This window comes from Perognathus longimembris, chromosome 4 (assembly GCF_023159225.1).
Source record: "Perognathus longimembris pacificus isolate PPM17 chromosome 4, ASM2315922v1, whole genome shotgun sequence".
Taxonomy (NCBI): Eukaryota; Metazoa; Chordata; class Mammalia; order Rodentia; family Heteromyidae; genus Perognathus; species Perognathus longimembris.
Genome location: NC_063164.1, coordinates 49,944,399 through 49,966,299, shown reverse-complemented (window position 1 = coordinate 49,966,299; position 21,901 = coordinate 49,944,399). Strand labels below are relative to the sequence as shown.

Here is a 21,901-nt window from a genome sequence, read left to right as displayed (position 1 = left end):
AGCAGACTCTGAAGAGAGTTACTGTAAAGACTTTTCCAAGCACTCATTTTGCAAATTTATACGGACAGATCACTGCAATGGGATCCATTCTTCTTGATAAGGAGCTAAAGCTGTGTCTGATTTTCCTGTCTATGAGTGGCAAATAGGAGAAGTGCTATCATTTGTATTTTCTTCTATGTGACTATTTGGACAAAGCATGGATACTAGTTTTTTGTTTTGTTTTGTTGTTGTTGTTTTTGTGCCAGTCTTGAGGCTTGAACTCAGGGTCTGGGTCCTTGAGCTTTTTTGATCAAGGCTAGCTCTGTGTCTTAAGTGACAGCTCCAGTTCTGGCTCTTTGGTGGTTAATTTGGGATGAGAGTCTCATAGACTTTTCTGCTTGGGCTGGTTTAGAACCATGATCTTCAGATCTTAGCCTCCTGGGTAGCATGGATTATATATCCCAGCTAAGGATACTTAAAGAGATTTATTGGTAGGTTATGATCTATTAGACTCTGTGAATATGATCTTTAGTACAAAAATGTGTCCAAATTTTACTTTTTATCTTATAATCTGACATTTTTAGGCAGTAATGAAATTCTAGATAATAACATGCAATTCTTTTGTTGTTGTTTTTGTTTTTGTTGCCAGTCCTGGGGCGTGGACTCAGGGCCTGAGCACTGTCCCTGGCTTTTGTGCTCAAGGCTAGCTAGCAATCTACCTCTTGAGCCACAGCTCCACTTCCGGCTTTTTTCTATATATGTTGTGCTGAGGAATTGAACCCAGGGCTTCATGTATACAAGGCGAGCACTTTACCACTAGGCCATATTCCCAGCCGAAATTCTAGATAATAAAATCTGATTTTCCTTGAGTTGGTTTCTGAGGTTTTTATTTCTTTTCCTAGATACACTTTTTTTTTTTTTAATTGTGGTGCTGGGGACAGAATCCGGGGCCTCATGCAAATACTCTACCACTGAGCTACAACCCCAATACTAAACATTCTATTTGTTTCTTTTGAAATCTACATGTTCTTTGGGGGTAATATTTTACTCTTATTTAATGAATTTCTTGTCCTTTTCAATACGATTTAAAAGTTTCTGGCTGCTTTTTACATCTAGTTTCTTGATAAGAAGCTAAAGCCACATTTAAATTTCTTGTCTCATGAGTGACAATGGAAGTTGCTTGTGTGTAACTACCTCTGTCTTCTTATTTTTCCTCTGCTAATGACGTCCCAGAACATCAGTGAGTGAGTGTGTGTGTGTGTGTACATGCTCAAGTGCATAGGGGATGTCATTTTGACAGGAGTAGTTATGTTACTCAGGAGCCTACTGGTCCCAGGGTTGAGATGCAGCTGTGGTGTAGTTTTGTCTCCTTCAGAAAAAAGACATGGAGGTGCAAGGTTCTGGGTCAGTTACTAGTTTAAGTCTAGTCTTTTTTTGGTACTTACCCCAATTTTCTCCTTGTCTAAAAGAGGTGAAAGTATCTTTCTAGTACTGGTCCTGGAAAGGTCAGCTTCTTCTAGATTTTATGAATGAGTTCTAGTACAGAGTGAGCCTTGGACCTGTACCTTGGCTGTTATTCCCACACAGATGCTATAGTTTCTAAATTACAAATTGCCCTATTTTTCTGTAAGGTGCTGCACTGTCAGTTTTATTCTTCATTTCACTGCATTTCCCAATTCTGTTTTCAAGCCCTATTGTATGTTCTATCCTAAACAACTACAACATGATCAATACCCCTAACACCCTTTTAGACAGGGCCTCACTATGTAGCCGAGTGGCCTGTAATTTACCATCTTCCTGTCTTAGGTTCTTGAGTGATAGGTTATAAGCATGCACTACCATGCCTGGCAATGTCATTCTTATTTTATCTGTTACTTATATTAGAAACGAGAAGGGAGCTTCCTGGCTCAATCTGCCATGTTAACTGAAAGCTCTCCATACTGGAGTTAAACTCTCATTTTATAGTGCTCTAATATAATAGCTTCTCAACTTTGATCATCACCAACAGAACAGATTTTACAACTTTGACTCAAACACAGAGTATACAGACATATTACATTCACACACACATTCAAATTGAGACAGGTTACACAAAACAATACTTACTTTTAAAAAGGGAACAGAACAATCTCAACAGAGTTATTCGATCCTTTTCACAGAAACCAAATTCTTGCAACTTGAAATAGTTTTCTCTAGCATACTTTAATAAGAACTTTAATGTTTCCTTCCCTCCTTTCCCTTTCTTCTCCTTCCTCCTCTTCTGCTTCCCTTCTCTTTTCTTCCCTCTCCTCCTCCTTCTTCTCTTTTTTTTTTCTTTTTCAGTTGTCATTTTGGCTTTTTCTTTTTTTGGACAGTAATGAGGTTTGAAATAAGGACCTTGCACTTGCCAGACAGGTGATCCAGTGAGCCATGCCTTTAGCCCTTATGTCTTCTTTTCTACACCTCATGCCCTTCTAGCTTTCAACTACCCTCAGCAATTCAAATATAATTCTGATATTTCCTAAAAATTCCTTAAAGATGCATCAGTTCAGCATTAAAGGCCAACTTATATCACCAATTATGGTACCTTTACTAAATATTAGAACTTTCTCAAATTTGCTTATTCCACTCTGTAGTGAAGTGTACTTAAAATCTTTCAAATGTTACAAAGGGTATTATTTGCCCCTTATACATACTTCATGTAGGTTTTTTGTATGAACTTATGTTGTCTTTACTTTTTAAATCAGAGGTAGCATGCACCAGGGGCCACACCTGTAATACTAGCTACTTAGGAGGTTGAGATCAGAGGAACATGGTTTAAAGCCAACCAAGGTAGGCAGGAAAGTCCTTGAGATTCTTATCTCCGGTTAAATGTCCCCTCTACCTCCCCCCAAAAAGAAAGCCAGAAGTAGAGCTGTAGTTCAAGTGGCAGAGTGCGCTAGCCTTGAGCAAAAAAGCTCAGGGACAATGCCCAGCTTTAAGTTCAAGCCCCAGAATTCATTTACACACACACACACACACACACACACACACACACACACACACATACACACACACACACACACAAATCAGAGGTAATTTCTGACTGAATATAACTGGTATTAAGGTCAATATTCAGAAAATGATGCACCTTACAGAAGGAAGGTCTAAGGCTGGTAAATTCCATTACTTAGCAGCAGTCACTGTTATTAAGGACCTGGTCTTTACAAGCTAGCTCCTCTCATTTTGTCCATAGTACAGATATGTCATTAATCCAAGGGCACTGATACACACTGAGGTCCCTTCTACTCCCCTTCTTTGCAGGTTTATTCTCATTTCCACTGCCATTATTCAGAGTCCCCAAGAATGACTTCAAGTCAAGATGGTACCCTTTTTCACTTTCCAAACATCACTACTGCAAATTAAACCTAATTTATACTTTCCTAGAAGAAATTAAAAGGTGAGGCTAACAGAAGTTATGATTTCCCCTTAAACATTATAAAACATTTAATTAATCCAGTTATTTTACAAATGACAACCAATAAAATTGGGACTTGCCTTAAAAGTATTTATTTTTTATTTTTCAGCAATATTGAAGATTGAATTCAGGGCATTGTGTACGCTAGCTAATAAGCACTCTACTACTTGTACTGCAACCACATCTCTTTTTGTATTTCCCATTTTGCTTTTTTTTAAATTATTTTTTATTGTCAAAGTGATATACAGAGTTACAGTTTCATACATAAGGCAGTGAGTAATTTTTTATCAAACTTGCTACCTTCTCCCTTATTTTTCTCCTACCTTCCCCCCTCCCTAGCTTCCTCCCCATCTCTGAGTTGTACAGTTGGTTTACAGCATATTGCCTTGTTAAGTATTGCTGTTGCATTGGTTCGCTTTTAACCCTTTGTCTTACCATTTGGATGTTCCCCTTTACTTCCCTAGTTCTGATAAACATATACAACACCCAGGAAACCAAATCAGTGACATTAGGGGTAAAACCATAGGGAAGAAAAACAAAAGAAAAAGGCATAATTTCATAGTATGTTGAAAATAACAACAACAATGACAAACCACTTATTTCCATAACTTGGGAGTTCATTTTGCTTAGCATCAAAAAATCGTACTAAGTGAAGTGAGCCAGATCCAAAGAAACACAGACTCTATGGTTTCCCTCATTGGTAATAATTAGTATATGCCTAGGATAGTCCTAACAGATGATTATAATAGCTCAATAGCTATGTACATATTTGATCACATACAATGATGCTAAGCAAAATGAACTCCTATTTTACTTTTTTAAGATAGGTTTCATTGCTAACTTTACTTTAGCTGACTTCAAACTTGTAATCCTTCTGCCTCTGCCTTGGGAATAACTGGGACACAAGTAGGCCCCTCCATGCCCATCCTGCAATGAACCACAAATAGCACACAGGCTGAAATATATGTCATCAATAATATTCTTTCAAAGTAAAAAAATAGCCCTAGAAAATTCAAAATTGCCAACACCTCAGATTTTGTTTTGTTTTGTTTTGGTGCCAATACTAGGTAGGGCTTGAACGCAGGGACAGGGCGCTTTCCCTTAGCTTTTTCACTCAGGTCTGGTGCAATAGCACTTGAGCCATACTTCTATTTCTGGTTTTGTGGTTAACTGGAGGTAAGAGTCTTTCTGATTTGCTTGCCTAGGCTGGATCCTCAGATTTCAGTTTCTGGAGTGGCCAGGGATTATATGCATGAGCCACTAGCACCCAGCTCACAATTTTTTGCTTGAATATTAAAGCACATCATATTTGTCGATATTCTTTGGATGGAACAATGGGGGGAGGGGATGTGGGGAGCGAGGAAGTGGGGGGAGGGAAATGGATGAGAGAAGAAAAACAAAAAAAAATTCTAATTCGACTAGGTCTTGAAATTTAACTGCTCTTCTAAAAGACAGCCTCATCTGTAAGAGACTTCAAGTTCTAGTTTTCTTGCCTGACTTAATGAGGCTGTATAATAACAATGACTATTTTGCTTCTTAGTGTGATCACAGCACCTGAGTGCTTGTTAGGAATTTGCAATCTAGAGCCTCACCCCCAGATCAGAATCTGCATTTTAACAAGATCCCTGGGTAATCCATATGCATGTTACATTTTCAGAAGCACTGAATTTAAGGAACCAAAAGCATGAAAGGTCAGAGATGCTGATGCAAACCAACTGGTAACTAAGCAGACAGATGTCGACTGCTTAGTCCACTGCCATAGAAGAATGAGAATAATAGAAACATCTTGTTTAATCCTCACCAGAAAAGGAAAAAATTACCACAGTTTCAAGAAGTCTAAGGCAAATGTTTTGCCTGAATCCCATGAAATGTCAAGTAAGTTTCAGCTACAGAAAAAAATAATTATCTCATTTTGCAGCAGTACTAGGGTCAACATTTTCTTACTTTGAAAGAAATTATTATTATTTATTGAAACCAATTCCAAGAAAATAAGAAATCATCACTTATACATCTTTTTGAGACGAGGCCTTATCATAGAGCCCAAGCTGGCTTGGAATTCTATACATATACCATGAAGTTCCAGTTTCCAAGTGCTAGAACTGCAAGTGTGTATGTGTACTACCACACCCAGTTGTGTCTCTTGTATTCAACTAAATCTGAATACCTGCGAAAAAAGCACCGGTAGTAAATTAACATTGGGTTCTAGATTCAAAATATAAGAAGTGATTCCTGCACAGATTTCATAAAATCTGAATTCATGTGAAGTGAAAGAAATATTGCTACAAATAGTTCCCATGAAGACACATTGAACTACTTGTCTGAAAAGTCCCATTCATTTTAGTCACCAGAAAGTATGTTTTTATGAAAGGAAATAAATTGTAGAGAAACAGATGTGCAGCAGATAAATATAACTTCAGAATTTCTGTTTTGAGGATCAACAAACTTTCTGACTCTACCAATAACTGGCAGCCTATCACAAAATCGATAGGTGTTATGACAAGAAGCAAACCTTAAAATGTGAAAAGATGGAATATGTGTAAACATTTGAAACTTACCATAACTCTAGGATTTATTAGTGCCTCAGTCTGCTTAGAAATGATGCATGCACAATCAATCTATATGTGAGGGGTACCTAACAACTGTGTGGAAAGTTTCTATTTTTAGCAAAAGGCTTCATTCTCAAAAAATGGAGTAGTTTGTAGTGAATAAACAGATGGAAAGGAAATATGAGGATTGAGTCCTAATTCATTTTAGCCACTTGTAGTCTTTACATTCTAGCTGACATAGTGGGCAAACAGAAGTGAAACTACTTGCACTCTTACAGAGGAGAGGATCTCTGCTGGACCATCATTTGGATCTTGCTGCTAGAAGTCGAGTAGCCATTTTATGATCAAGAAAAATGAAAGTGGGAAAAGATGGAAAAAAAATTTTTTTATACTATCATAGAAGCTATGAACTAAGCCTAGAAAACAAACTATCCTGGAACTTGGTATGTATTAGGATTGTCCTTTGTAATTAAAAGTATCCTATACTATATACTCTTTGGAGAATTGCCCTTATCTAACTATGTGACTGAAGTTGCTCAATTAGTTTAACTTTAAATGAACATGTCATCAACACATTCCATTCTACTTTATAAACTGGCTATTTTCTTGTTCAATCTCTCAATCCCCCCCCGCCCCTGCGTGACAAGGTCTCACTATGTAACTAAGAGTAATCTTGAGGTTTGATACTCCTGCCATTGTCTCTAGAGTATTGGAATTACAGGAGACTTTAGTATCTATAGGCATAGGGTTCCAAGGAGAATGAGAATGAGGAAAACACGCACATGCTCAAGAGGCACAGAGCTCAGTAGTCCACTGTGGATGCTTGATTCATTTTCCCCATAATGTAGCCCAACTTTCACTAAAGACTAATGTATAAATATTTGAACAACCTCAGACTTTGAACTAACGCTATCCACTGGCCAAGTTTATACATACATTCCAAAATTTGAAAAACTCCAAAATTTGAAAACTTTTAGTCAGAAGCAGTTTCAATAAGGGATACCCATCCTGTAACGAGTTGAGTGACTCTAGATGATTATGTGACATGTCTTGGCTTTAATTTACTTGTCTACAAAAGACAAGGTTGGTTAGATTTCAAGCTATTCTGAGTTTCCTAAGGATTTCCTTAGGAAATTAGGTGCTAGGAGAAGTGGTAGGGAGAGAAATGGAGAAAGAAGCAATGAAGTCTTGAGCTCTCCACTCATTCATTGTAATCAGAACTGTTTTGTAGTTCTATCTTGGACTTCTGTATATAAGATTTTTGTTCACTTGTTTGTGTGCTTTTGTGCTGGTTCTGGGGCTTGAACTCAGGTCCTGGGGACTTGCTTTGAACTACAACTCTCAGATTTTAGCCTTCTGAGTAGCTAGAATTACAGATATGATCCTGGCATTGGAGGTATACTTTTTTCCTCCCTCACCTACAATGGTAAAGTAAAGATACTGGTGTGGTGGGTGTAATTGGTTGCTTTAAGGCTAACAACAGAAAGCCATGGTACTTTTATTCCAAGTTATATTTATATTTATGGCCAAATTATATCTGTTATATATACTACAGTTGAAGTCTGAATCATCAAACTACTAACTACCTCAGGGTTCACTGAATAGATCAAATGCTAATCTGCAACTTTTTTGTGTGCTGGTTCCCAGGCTTGAACTCAGAGCCTGTGTGCTTTCCCTGAGCTTTTGTGTTCAAGGCTAGTGCTCTACCACTTAAGCCAACATAGTTCCACAACTGAGTTTTTGGTTAACAGGAGATAGGAGTTTGACAAACTTTCCTGCCAGCCTGGTTTCAAACCTCGATACTTAGATAAGCTAGGATCTTGACTAGGTAGGAATATAGGTGTGAACAACTGGTGTCTAGCTCAACTTTTAGATGCTCTCTGACTTGTGGGCCTTTGAATCTCCTTCATGACTAGGTGGCTTCAAACAGGCACATTTTTTTAAACTTTTTTTTTTTTTTTTTGCCAGTGTCGGGGCTTGAACTCAGGGCCTAAGCACTGTTCCTGGCTTCTTTTTGCTCAAGGATAGTACTCTACCACTTGAGCCACAGTGCCATTTCTGGCTTTTTTTTTCCCCTGTATATGTGGTGCTGAGGAATCAAACTCAGGGCTTCATGCATGCTAGGCAAGCACTCTACTGCTAAGCCACATTCCCCGCCGCATTTTTTTCCCCCAAAACTTTAAGAGCAGTATTTCTCAAACACACAGGTTTGTGGACCAACTGAGAATCCAGTGCTTTACAAAGGCCTAAATTTATGGTCTCTAGTAAGTGGGAATATGCATTTAATTCTTATAACATATTGTCCTCTGATGGCTAACAGTTATTAGTTTTGAATCTGTATCTATTCTTTGTAATTTGATATTCTAGTCTTAAATGTTACCCATAGAAATATTCTGTAATTACAGGTGTCATGATGTATAAAGCCCATTTGTATCTTGAGGCTATAAAACTGTTAGCTGCGGGAAAATTTCCTAATTATGTTATAATCCTATCTACAAAATGAAATTATTTCCAGTGCTGAGCCCAGATTAAACCATCTTTTCTCAATGTTGTCCAATACAGACAATACTAGGCTAAGACAATATACTGTCAAAATATAAATCTATTGGGAGAGCCATAAATCTTGATTATCACAGGTATCACTTTTTAGAAATATAGATGATATCAGAGACTAGACTGCCAGACTCAGACAATTTGTAAAGATGGAGAAAGTTCAAAGATGGTAGGGTACCAGTGACTAGAGAGGAAAGGGGAGAAACAACTGGGAAGAAGAGTATGCCACACAAGACAGCATGGTTTTGGCTCTGGTGGTAATCATGCCAAAGACACAGTACCATAAAGATGATGAAAACTTCGATGCAATTGGCCATATTTGATGAAGGGAATGTAAATGATAAAAACTAAACTGAGATAGAAAAATCTTTAAGTGTTGGACTTGCACACAGATTGAAAATGAAAGTGCTGAGTAAATGGAGACACCCAAGTTAGGGAAAGAAAAATTCAGTACTGATAAGATGGTATATTCCCTCTATCAAAGTTCCAACTGCCACATTTTTTCAGAAGTTATATGAAGTTATATGAAAAAACAAGGACCTAGAAAAGCCACAATAATCTTGAAGAATAAAGTTACAAGTATGGTCCATCCCTCATGTAAAACTTGCTGTGTAATTAAAGTTTTGAAGACCGTGTAGTGGCATCTGGCTGGATATACACAACAACAGAAGAGTCCAGAAATAAACACATATATCTAAAAAAAAATCATAAAATTACCATCGTAATGCCTGTATATTACCAGTATATAGTTCAGTATTAGCTGTACCCACATTGTTGGGCAACAAGCCTCCAGAACATTTCAACTTGTAAATCTGAAATTCTATCCCCATTCAACAAAACCTCCTCTTCTCCTGACCATAGCACCCTCTATACTATTTTCTGAGTTTGGCTATTTTGGATAACTCATGTAATTCAAATCATAAGGTACTTGTGTTTTTGTGTCTGGTTTATTTCCCTTAGCATGCCCTCGAGGTTTAGCCATGTTAGGGCAAAAATGACAAGACTGCCTTCTTTTCCAAAGCCAAATTGTACTGCATCACTTGTCAGCTGATGGACATTTGACCTGCTTCTACCTTTTAGCTATAATGAACAATGCAGCAATGAATATGCCAGGGAACTAATTCTTTGAGGGTCTGCTTTCAATTCCTTGGGAAGTAGGATTGCTGAGTCATAAAGTAACTCTATATTTAATGTTTTTAGGAAATACCAAGCTGTTTTCTAGTGTGGATAAATCATTTTACTTTCCTACTAGCAAAACATAAAGGTTCCAATTTCTTCAATTCTTGGCCAGCACTTGCTGGCCAGTACTTATTTGCTAAGTTTCTTTTTTCATGCCCTAATGGGTATGAGATGATATATTAATTGTGGTTTTCATAGACATATATCTGATTAGTGATGTTGATCATCTTTTCATATGCTTGTTGGCCATTTGTATTTATTTAGAAAATGTATACTCAAGTCCTTTGGCCACTTTTAACTGGGTTGTTTGTTTTGGTTGAGTATATGACTGATTTGTTGTTGTGGCTAGTAATGGCTTACAAGGGCTCAGGAGGCCGAGATCTGAAGGATAGCCAAATTTCTAAAGGAAGCCTGCTAGGATAGAAAAGTCCTCAAGACTCCATATTCAAAACAGCCAGGAAAAAGCTGGGTTGGAGATGAGGCTCAAGTGGTAAAAAGAACCAGAAGCAAGAAGGCTGAGTAAGTAAATGGCCCTGTGTTTAAATCTCAGTAGCAGCTTAAAAAAAAAAAAAAAGTACTGACCTATGTTAAATGAGAAATGAAATATCCTGAAAAAACACTTTCTCCTTTACCAATGGTGTATAGCCTGTGATAAAAACATTCAGCTAACTGCTTCTGAAAGAGGACAACTTACTGTCTTTATGAGAATATCGACTATAATTTAATATGTATAATCTTAAATAAAATGCTTTAGCCTACTGGAATCTTTTAACACAAGAAAAGAAATAACTTAGAAATATGTTGGAGTAGAATCCTATCTATCAAATATGTATATTGGCGGTACTAGGTATTGAACCCAGGGTCTTGTGCATGTTAGGCAAACATTCTGCCACTTAGCTACATCCCCAGTTCCACTGTAATTTTTAATTGAACTAAAGTTTAGGATTTGTTTCAGCAATCAATAATAAGCCAGAGACCACTGCTTTACTAAAAAGATATTATATGCAACTGAATTTCTATAAATAAAATACGTAAAGAATTTATTCTAATTGGAGGAATTCTGTAATTCATAGACTCCTATAGTTTGACAGAAGGCAGTTTAGAGTATGCTTACAGAACACTGAAGCCAGACAGAGAACGTTTCAAAGATTCTTCGAAAGCCTCAAGTTTCTCACCCATAATGGAGATAATAATAAATAGTAATTGTTTCACAAGGTTGTTGTGAAGACTAAAGGAAAAGAAAACAAAATGTTTAGCATGATATCTGATTCAAGGTAAGAAAGTGGTCAAGATGTGCTATTATTTTCTGAAGTGAAGAATGGCTTATTTATTTTGAACCTCCGTGTTCAGGATAACAAGTTTGTTATTGTATTTACCTGTGATCTATTAATCAGTTATATCTGAGAAGACATGTCTAAGCACTAACCAAAGGCATTTTTCTTCCTCCTAAGGTTGATTTCTCTCATGTATAGATAAATGGCAAATTGGGCCACTCATTAGAAGGCATTGTTGAGTGATATTCCTGCAGCTTCTAAGAAGGGGGTTAAAGAAATGCCTCAGGGATACAGATAACATTTCTGTGGTTATTTTACTGTTGATTTGTATGATTTCCATAGCACAAAGATATCAAAATTTATTTACCATTCACCTTCTGAGGAGTATGTTGTTTCTAGTTGGGTCTATCATAAAAAAGACTGCTGTTTATATTTTTGTATAATAAAAGCATCTGTAACATGAAAACATGTTCTTACTTCTTTTGACTAAATACTGAAAGCTGGAATTGTTGTATCATAGCATTGTTCCATAGCATTTCATTCCTTAATAAGAATAATAGATATGACCCATCATACCCAGCTGGTTGGTTGAGATGGGGTCTTGCTAACTTTTAGTCTGAACTGGCCTTGAACCTTTTCCTGTACTGAGACACAGACCAAGTGATAGAGTACCTTATTAAGAGTAAGGCCCGGAGTTCAAACCCTAGTACTTCCAAAAATTAAAGAAGAAAAGTGAAAAATGTATTTGAAAAAGGCAAAGAGAAACTAAGGCTGTGGGGTTACTAATCATTAGCAGAGTAGTGCTTCTCCAAGTAGAATCTATGTACTATCAGGGTAAGTGTCACTTCAGCACTTATCAGCCATAACAATTCTCAGGGCTCATACCAGATCCACAATAAAAAACTGGAGGTGTGGCCTAGCACACCATATTTTAGTACATCCTCCATGATTCTGATATATGATGAAGTTTGAGAACCAGTAGCACACAGGTAAGAGCTGTGCAGGGGACAAATGAAAAAATATTCACTCAATTACTATTCCTCAGTAAAGAATTATAGCAGGCAGAAAACAAAGAAAAGCTAGCTTTCTCTTCTTTTCTTTCTTTCTTTTTTATTTTTAAATATTTTGGTCTGCAGTTGGTTCAATCCATGGATGCAGAATCTGCAAATATAGAGAGTCAACCTAAATGTAGTACTTTCAAGGAAGGAGAAAAGTGAGCTGTAATGAAAAAGGCAAGGGTCAAAATGAGTTGTTCTAAAAAGACTGGGGAAATAACATGAAGCTATGTGCTGTTGGGAAACAACTATTAAGGAAGGCAAACAGATAAGCAGGAGAACTATTTCAGTAGCTGAATGGGGATTTGTAATTCCATGCACAACAGAAAGACTATTTATGGCTAAGTATAATGAGTTTAGTAAATCATTGCATGTATTTTTGTATGGCTTGCAAGCCAAAAATGCTCTTTATATTTTAAATGATTTCCTAAGAAAAGTATTTTGTGACAGTATATTTATGATTTCCACCCAAATTTCAATGTTCATAATTGAAAATTTATTAGAACAATGGGATGTCTGTTTATGTAATATCTGATATCTTTAGCTTTGCAATTGCAAATTTGAGCAGCTATATTTGAGATTATGTGGTCCTCAAAGATAAAAGCATTTACTATCTGACTCACTATAAAATTTTTTGTGCTTATCCCCTAGCATGAAAAATCCTCTCACAAGTGCAGTAAAGCATAGGTCTATCTAACTAAAATAGGCTGACTTCAAATCATCTAGCTATTTTATTAGTAAAGACTGAAAGTGTTGAAACAAAGGGATAACTTTAATAATTTCATCCACCCTATGAGTCAATCAGTCACCAATATTTACTGAGTCTAGTACCAAACCCTGGAGATAAAAAACAAACATGTCATGGTCTTTATTCTTGTAGAATTAAATTCTCAGGAGATAGAAAAGAGACAAATAAGCAAGATAATATACCTTTTGTAGGGGTTCCAAATAAAACATGATGCTTTGCTACAGAACAAAAGGGATTTGGGGATTACTCTAGACAACTTGCTTTTTAAGGAAACACAAGGAGCTAGCCATGGAGAAATTTATACATGTGAGTATATGCATGGACTACTCTCCCTGATGAATTTTCCAATGACATTTTTACTACAAAGTACACACAGTATAATTATATAATAGGTCCAAATGGTTCAGAAACAAACAAACCCCGAAACTCCTGTATAATTACCTAATTACCCAAGGGAGAGGAATGGTTCCAGAAAAGCATTTCCACTTATCAGGTATATGTACTAAAAACATTTTTTAAATGAGGGAGAAACAGTCTACATTATGTAAATTTAACAAGATATTGGCAAATGCAAACATGCCAAACTAAGTAAAAATAGTAAGGCATGGCTTAAAATAAAATCATGCTTTTCTTGATTTTATTTACAAACAAACTACAATGAAATTTCAAAAATGACCAAGAAAGGGTGATTCTAGAAACAGTAGAATGTTCTTCAGTTGTGTTCATACATAGCCAATGCAGGATAACATATTATTTGAAGCTTGGTAAACCCTAAGCTATGAACTCTGGAAAAGAGGAAGGGTGATTTGGTTCTTAACTCTATCTCAATTCTTGACAGATACCAGCATAACTATTAAAATATGACCTGTATATTTTGTGGGTTGACTATGAAATTTTTTCCATGTTAAAATAATTCTTTCATTTTCTTGTTTGTAGAGTATAAGCAATTTTCTACTTAAAATGTAAATATACTGAAGCAACATAAAATGAACTGTTCAGTAATCTTTCAGATATTTAAGAAATACTAGACAATTCTATTTTATTTCTCTCCTCATGAAACATGAGAAAACATGATTTTCAGCCATTTGAAAAGCCAGATACAAGTTTATCAAAATGTAAGTACAGTTCAATGTAATGATTCATAGTTTCTCTAATAGAAGGAATCAGCAGTTCTCAATCGAGACCTTTATTCCTTCTCTGAATAAATGATGCCTGAAATTTTTATTCTTGTTCTAATGGAATTTCAATGGCCTTCACTGCAAATCTACTGGAAATTTTTGCATATTAAGTGGAAAAAATTAAATGATGTTAACCACATTTTAATGTGATTAAGGCTGACAGGGTCATTATTTCTGCTAATCACTCAGTTTAAAAAGCTCAAACAAAACTTTATAACAGACAAGGTTTTTAATTTTATGTATATCTTGTTGAAAAATTTTAAAACCATGGAAGAAAAAGGATAGAAAAAATACTACATGCAGTCCTTGACAAAAACCAATGGGTAGTTTTTACAACTTGCAGATGGGTTTCATTATATTTAATCTGCTGATGTAAAAACAAAAATGCAAAACAATCTATACTGCACATGCTCCTCTGGTTTCTTTCTTTTTAAACATGAAGAGGGTAAGAAAATGTACTTTGTAGAATTTAGAGTACTGTGTTTCCTATTTGCTGCTAAATAGAAACAAGTATAGTTTTTTCTTTAGATCTCACGGCAAACTAAAAACAGAATTAATGCATAATACTGCCACAAACAATTCTTCAATGTTTTGTTTTTAGATTAATAATATGCCATGCACTATGAATATTTCAAATATCAGGAGAAACTAAAAATCTTCAGATTAAAAAAAACTTCAAAAAAATAACACCAACTACTATCAGTCTTATCTGTCTTTTCTGTTTTCTGATAAGAAATTTACTTTGCTCACTGGTTATCCTATGCTTGAAGTTTAATATTAAATTAATGCTTCAGGCCCCCTGTATGGGGTAACTTTGCCATTCCATCTGCAAGAAAATATTTTTAGCTGTAAAATATTATAATATTCTTAAAGCAAAAATGAGTAGGAATCTAGCCAAAAGGACCTCATCAGCCAGTATCTTCTCTAACTTTCAGAGCATTTCAAATGTTCCATAAAAGAACAATTAAGCTGAGCATATAACAAATAAAACTGCAAGAATAAATCAAATACCTCACTGCCTCTTTCTGTTTGCTGTCAACTGCTTAACCAATACTGGTTGGTGAAAATTATCTTTCAACTGCTAAAATGGTAATTTTAAAAGAGTACTGTAATTCATTTTGACATATGAAAGTAATATGACCATCCCTAACCTAGTAGTTACAGTTTTTACAGAAACAAAATTAATTGGCTTTTAGAAAAATATGCCAAGCAAACGATTTTTGAAAAGAAACACACCTGAAGTTCAGGCAGTCTAATTCATATTGATTTATCCAATCTAGTAAATCTAAAACCAAATTCATTGACTACAAACAAAACATCTCATTTAAAAAAAAAGATTAAGTAAATGCATTTTGCATTGTTGTAGCTTTCTAAGAGAAAATAAAACTATGATCACTGCACATAATAGAAAAACTAACCATTATAAAACTTAAACTACAGGTGCAGTACCTTTATCCAAAAACCATCATCCCTTTCATAGTAAATTACTCGATTGCATGCAAATAGATAAATGAGTTTACCTCACTGATCACAATCTAAGCAGCTAACAAAAGCAGAGCACCTGGCTATAAACAAGTCCTTTGAAATGCAATTTAGTACTGAAGTTTGAGAAATTGCTCTTCTGCTTTCCTATGAAAAATTATAACCAAACCACTTTTCCAGCCAGAAGCTCAGCCTTTTGAAAGGAGAAAGTGATGAGTCTGCAGTAGATTACATAAGCATCAAGAAAAGAAGTCAATCTTATTGCTGCATTGTGGCAATAATCCTTCTTGTCTATAGAAAAAAAATTAGTCCTGTTGAACTTTTTTATTTTAAGAGTGATGCTATGCACTGGTGCATCAACTAATAACCCTCCAGAATTTCTATGCTCTTCTAAAAAGAGTCCCTGCTGAATGTTCTAATGCATCTTATTGTGAATCTTCAGCAAATAAAACTTCATGTATGAGCTCATGATGTGCTTTGCTGCCGGAAAGTCACAGACTCTGTGGGAAGCTCTTTATCTTCTCAGCAGTCAGTTCTCTGAGAACATCAGTGCAGCTACTGTAGTTACCTGTAGATTACTTGTATTTTCTCACATCTGTGTCCAGCAATCTAAACCATGAAGATAAAGGGTCATTAGGTTTTGAGTGAGGAAGGGGATGGACTTGACAATTTGCTCTGATAAGCTCCTTGTTGAGAGCTCCAGTTTAGAATGTGAAATGTTGGATATGTACAGTTTTACCCTAAAAGGCAAAAGGGAATTTGATATTTCTGAACTAACAATTAAAACCAATGCAGTTTAATATCTTACTATAGTTTGCTAGTTTACATTTTATTTGGGTGCTTTGTAATTAAAAATAGTTAAGGCAAATAATTTTCTGCTTGTAAAATGGACGTCGATGCTCTATTAGCCACAAAGAATTCAGGTACAATTACTAAGATAACTGCTGTTTGGCGCACAGCAAAGCAATTTCCCACAGTGGGACTTAAAGTTCAATTTACCAGTTGGGCAAATATTTTGTGCTCTGTAGTGGCCTAGAGAGTTAAAAGCTATAGGTAACATTCGAGAAGTGTTATACTTGGAGAAAAGTTTCCTCAATCCAAATAGATGGTTTAGACTTCAAAGTAGAGAAGATATCCTAAAAAAATTTCCTCAGATTAATATTATAAATTTTAAAAATTATCATAAAATGCAGTTGTTACAGAAAGCCCAACTCACCTCTTATCTCTCTGAGTCTCAAAATTTAAAACTTAACAAGTTGTGTTATTTTCATATTTGTGTTGGATCTTAAATCAGTCTGATACTCAATCACATTTTCCTACTAATCAGCTGATAGAATGTTATATTACTGATTAGATTACAGAATGGAAATGCTAATTACTTAATTTTAAATGTCTTTGAATAATTGTGTCAGATTACAGAAATATAGTTGTTAAAAGTTTTTTTTTTCTTTTGGCATCCTTTGGATATTATAGGCCATGGAGACAGGATGAAAAGAACTGTATTAGTGACAGACGGGGAGCTTACAGAATGCTCTCTGAATCTACATTCCTAATTTGTCTTTTTACACAGGTATGGTTATTCTAGAGTAATATTTTATTTTTTCAAAGTATCTACCTATCTACCTTCATACGAAAGGAAATTTTAAGAGAAAACAGTGACTGGTACAAATAAAATACTGCCCTGCCTCAAAGAACTATATTAAAATAACAAAAATATGTGAATAAAAGCATATGATACTTTAAAATGAAACATCAAGTAGTGATTTAGCTAGGCTTTAAAAAATAGTTTTGAAATGGTATTCATTTAGATTGTTTGAAAGCTTTCCAATGTTGCTAGAGAAGAAAAATAAAAATGCTTATTTTTAGAGTTGTTTGCTAGCATTAAACACAAGCAAGCAATATTTTCAAACATATTAAAGATAAGGATTTAAGAACTGTTCTTTTTAAATACATGAATTATCTACAATCATTTCATGAAAGGCTGTAAGAGAGAAGAGATGTCACTATTATCAGTGTAGAGACATGCCTTAAAATAAAAATTATCATAAGATATAACATTTTGGTAACTAACATGAACATCCTAAGGCAATATGATAACACAAATCCACAATAATTATTCCTACATCCAACCACTGTAAATCTAAATAATTTCTGAAGACCTGAATGTGTCAAGAACTTTGACAATTATGACTGGAGCCAGGAAACTGTAGCACTGCAGAATTTCTTATGAATTTCTCCAGTTACTTTTTATAAATGCTGTCTTGGATGACAGCTTAATGTGTACCACATGCAATATTTATTCTTCTTCAGTGTCAGACTGTCTAGCCATCCAAGGGAATACAAAGAATGTCACTTATTAGGATAAAAGCACAAGGAAGGTAATCAAGGACATATGTAACATCAGCCAATCATGCCCTATTTCAACATCCTATTCCATTCATAACAGTTCAACAATTATTTGCTTACTGATAACTTGCTTTCAGGCTGTTTGTGTTCACCATAATGGTGGTTTGCATTTATTTTGCTCTTTAGAATTGGACACTTGCTGTGCCATACATGTTTGTCAAAACTTTATATCTTCTGTCAGAAATGGCTTAGAATATCAAATAATTTCTACTTGTCGGGAACTACTAATACAACAATAAGTAACCCTTGATGTCAATAGGGCACTACAATAAACTATAAAACAGAAAATGCATAATTACCAAGTATTTCATGGAAAAAAATCCATAAATGACTTGTTGTTAAGAAAGCAGGCACACTCACTAAGGCACACACACATACTTGTCTTGCATATGGCTAATAATGGTTAATAGGCTTTTCCTTTTGTTTCAGTTTCCTAAGATTATAAAGCTGACAGAACTCCCCAGTGTAATCTGGTGGTCTTGAAGCTATAAGTCTACAAAACAGCAGGTCATATTAAAGTACGTATATTTGGCTAACCTACATATTTTACTTAATAATAGATTTAAAATAATGTCTCATCACATACCATAATCATGAAGTATAATTATAGAAACATAATTATTTAATCATACTTACTTGAAAAACTTTAATCAGATATGGCTTTTAATGATGTAGTCTGGTAATATTGAGAAGCTTTTGATTCAGACTAGATCTTATGTCTGTAAAAACCCAAAACAACCCCACCCCCTCCAAAAAAACACAAATGGTTGCCATCTCCTTATTCTCTCTTGTTCTCATTGTTCTGTCTCTATTTAAATTTGACCTGGGGTACAGTAAGTGCAATGAAGCAAAAAGTATGTTATATAAATTATTCTATAAAATTTCTTACAATAAAAATTGGAAAAAAAACCTACTTTTTAAATAATCAAAGATAGTTCTTTTTCAGTCTACAACTAAGAACCATATAAACCAGTGGCTTTATAAGTTAAACATATTAGAACTTATAGTTATTAATCATTTAATGTATTAAGTTTTGTTTTGTTTTTAGTTGTATACTACTGCAAGGTAACTGCTGACTTAACAAGTAAGCACATTCAGATAGCATTATAAAAGTACAGAGACAAGTCTTGATTAATGAAAAAAGAAACACATCAAGGTTTTCTAAGGGCTGTGGGTCCATTTAAAAGTCCTTAGCATTGATGTTCTTGTATCACCTTCCTGTGGTTGTACCTACACTATCTCTGTAATCTTATCTGAGTATATTGGAAACCATGTATACTGGTATTGGAACTAGGAAATTGAAAGGGAATACCAAAATTGAGAGACACGGGGTAAAAAAAGACAAAAAACTACAAAAGCAATACTTGCAAAACTGTTTGGTGTAAGTGAACTGAACACCTGGGGGGGGGGAGGGTAAGGGGGATGGGGGAGGGGGGTATGAGGGACAAGGTAACAAACAGTAGAAGAAATGTATCCAATGCCTAACGTATGAAACTGTATCCTCTCTGTACAACAGTTTGATAATAAAAATTGGAAAAAAAAAGAAAAAATGTCAAGCAAGATTTTTTAGCAATGTTCTTCATTCCATTAATGAAACTTGCTTTTTAATTTATTTTTCTCAGCAATAAAGTATATTTTTATTTTTAAAAAAAGTCCTTAGCATTCACAAAAAAGTAAGACACAGGTGCACTATTGTATACAAGCAAGGACTCAGTTAATTTATTATGTACTTATAATTTGTTACATAATTTTTTTGTGATTACAAGTGCCAGACACTAATCAACTATTTTTTTTTTTTTGGCCAGTCCTGGGCCTTGGACTCAGGGCCCGAGCACCGTCCCTGGCTTCTTCCCGCTCAAGGCTAGCACTCTGCCACTTGAGCCACAGCACCGCTTCTGGCCGTTTTCTGTATATGTGGTGCTGGGGAATCGAACCTAGGGCCTCGTGTATCCGAGGCAGGCACTCTTGCCACTAGGCTATATCCCCAGCCCCACTAATCAACTATTGAACTGTGCTTATATACATGTTTTTCTCATAGTTATGAGTTACATAAAAATTGTACTCCAAAAGACCTATTCTGTCATAGAATAATTTCATTAAATACACAAATTGTTATATTTAATTTTCATAGTCCTTTAAGAAAAGTCCCTCTTTCTTCCTCTCTCCCTTCTTTACTACTTCTCTTTCTCCTTATCCCTACTTCTAGAGTAGTTAGCAAAAACAAATCCATTGCTAAAAATGGAAGAAATAGAATAAATTAGCACAAGATTAAAACACATACATGGGCTGGGGTTGTAGTTCAGTAGTAAAGGACTGGCCTAACATGCTTAAGCCCCTAGGTTTTGATCCTCAGCATAGAATAAACACACACACACATCAGGTGCCCGTGGCTTGCACCAACAATCTTAGCTACTCAGGAAGCTGAGATCTGAGGACAGCAGTTCAACACCAGTGAGATTCTTCTTATCTCCAACTAACCATCAAAAACTGGGAAGTGGGGGGCTGGGAATATGATCTATTGGTAGGTAGAGTGCTTGCCTCACAAACATTAAGCCCTGGGTTCGATTCCTCAGCATAATATATAGAGAAAAGGCCAGAAGTGGTGCTGTGGCTCAAGTGGTAGAATGCTAGTTTTGAGCAAAAAGAAGCCAGGAACAGTGTGCCCAGGCTCTGAGTTGAAGTCCCAGGACTAGCACAGAAAGCAAAGGAGAGAGAGAGAGAAAGAGAAAGAGAAAGAGGAAGAGAGAGAGAGAGAGAGAGAGAGAGAGAGAGAGAGAGAGAGGGAGGGAGAGAGGGAGGGAGAGAGGGAGGGAGGGAGGAAAGGAGAAAGGAAAGGCACAAAACAAATGGTTGAAGATAGTAATTATTTTAAGAAGGATCAATATATATTCTATATAAAAATATAAACTTTTTAAATCTTAATATAGAAATTCTGTATTACCTTCAGTTGGAATTCTAGTGCAGGACATATTTCTCAGGCCTTTACTTACCTTTCCAGTATCACCAGTAGCTGGATGCCAAGATACAATAGCACACCAATGAAGAACATGAACTCTGCAGATGAAATCTTGGCACTGCTAACTGGCCGCTGATTTTGGCCGACTTCTTCAATCTCTCTATATTTGCTTTCACTCCTCAAAATGTGGGCGATAAAGATACCTACCTTGATAAGGTTCCTGGAAATCTAAGTGTAAACTAATGTGATGACTATTATTAGTCCAACTTTAGAACAAATCATCTGATGTATTTCATGGTATTCTCTTGTTCCCTGTTCATTTACACATCAACTCCCAGATCTTGTCAGTGAAGTAATTTTTTTTGAAGAAACTACATAGTAGGCTGTTCAAACAGTCAACTCTTATGATATTAATAAAATCTAATCTATGATTATAACTATGTTTATTCTCTGGGAATACCAACTATTTTGATAAAATTCTTAGTTTTCAATTACAGTTACTGTATTTTTACCACCCAGATTTGTATACACATTATATGCTTAAAATTGATGCTAAAATATATTGCTGTCAATTCTTAAAAATATGGTATTATACACTTAAAGAAACTTAAAAGACTAGCTGGGCACCTGAGCAAAAAAATGCTCAGGGACAAGCCCAGGCCTCAAGTTCAAGCCACAGGACTGGCACAAAAAAATAAATAAATAAAACACAAGGCAAAAACTGCAGCAGTTTTAAGCTACAAAAAACACAGTTATTAGAGTTCTAGAGATTCATGAATATATACCATGTACTACCAGTTGACTATGGGTTACTATGTATGGAACAGGCACAAACATTCAAGTCAAGGGGATCTATTTTTATCACTATTTTTCATTAACCAGAAGAACTGGGCATATTTTGCCTCATCTGTAAAACTGGCACCATTTTGGGGGGGCTCAAGGCACCAGTCCTGGGGCTTAAACTCAGGGTCTAGGCTCTGTCCCTGAGCATTTTTTGCTCAAGGCTAGTGCTCTACCACTAGAGGCACAGATCCACTTCCAGCTCTGTGTGTGTATGTGTGTGTGTGTGTTGGGGGTAGGGGTTAATTGGAGAAAAGTCACCGAGTTTT

The 21,901-nt window shown here is 35.6% G+C and overlaps 1 protein-coding gene and 1 long non-coding RNA gene across 2 annotated transcripts in view; both read right to left on the bottom strand.

Moving 5' to 3' along the window:
• Ola1 (Obg like ATPase 1) overlaps nt 1-21,901 on the bottom strand; it is a 116,647-nt gene that overhangs the window by 10,047 nt on the left and 84,699 nt on the right. The window lies entirely within an intron of this gene.
• On the bottom strand, nt 322-21,402 carry LOC125350547. Its single transcript, XR_007210764.1, has 3 exons — nt 21,388-21,402; nt 13,047-13,052; nt 322-492 (listed from the first exon to the last, which is right to left on the bottom strand). It is a non-coding gene; the product is annotated as an uncharacterized LOC125350547 (long non-coding RNA).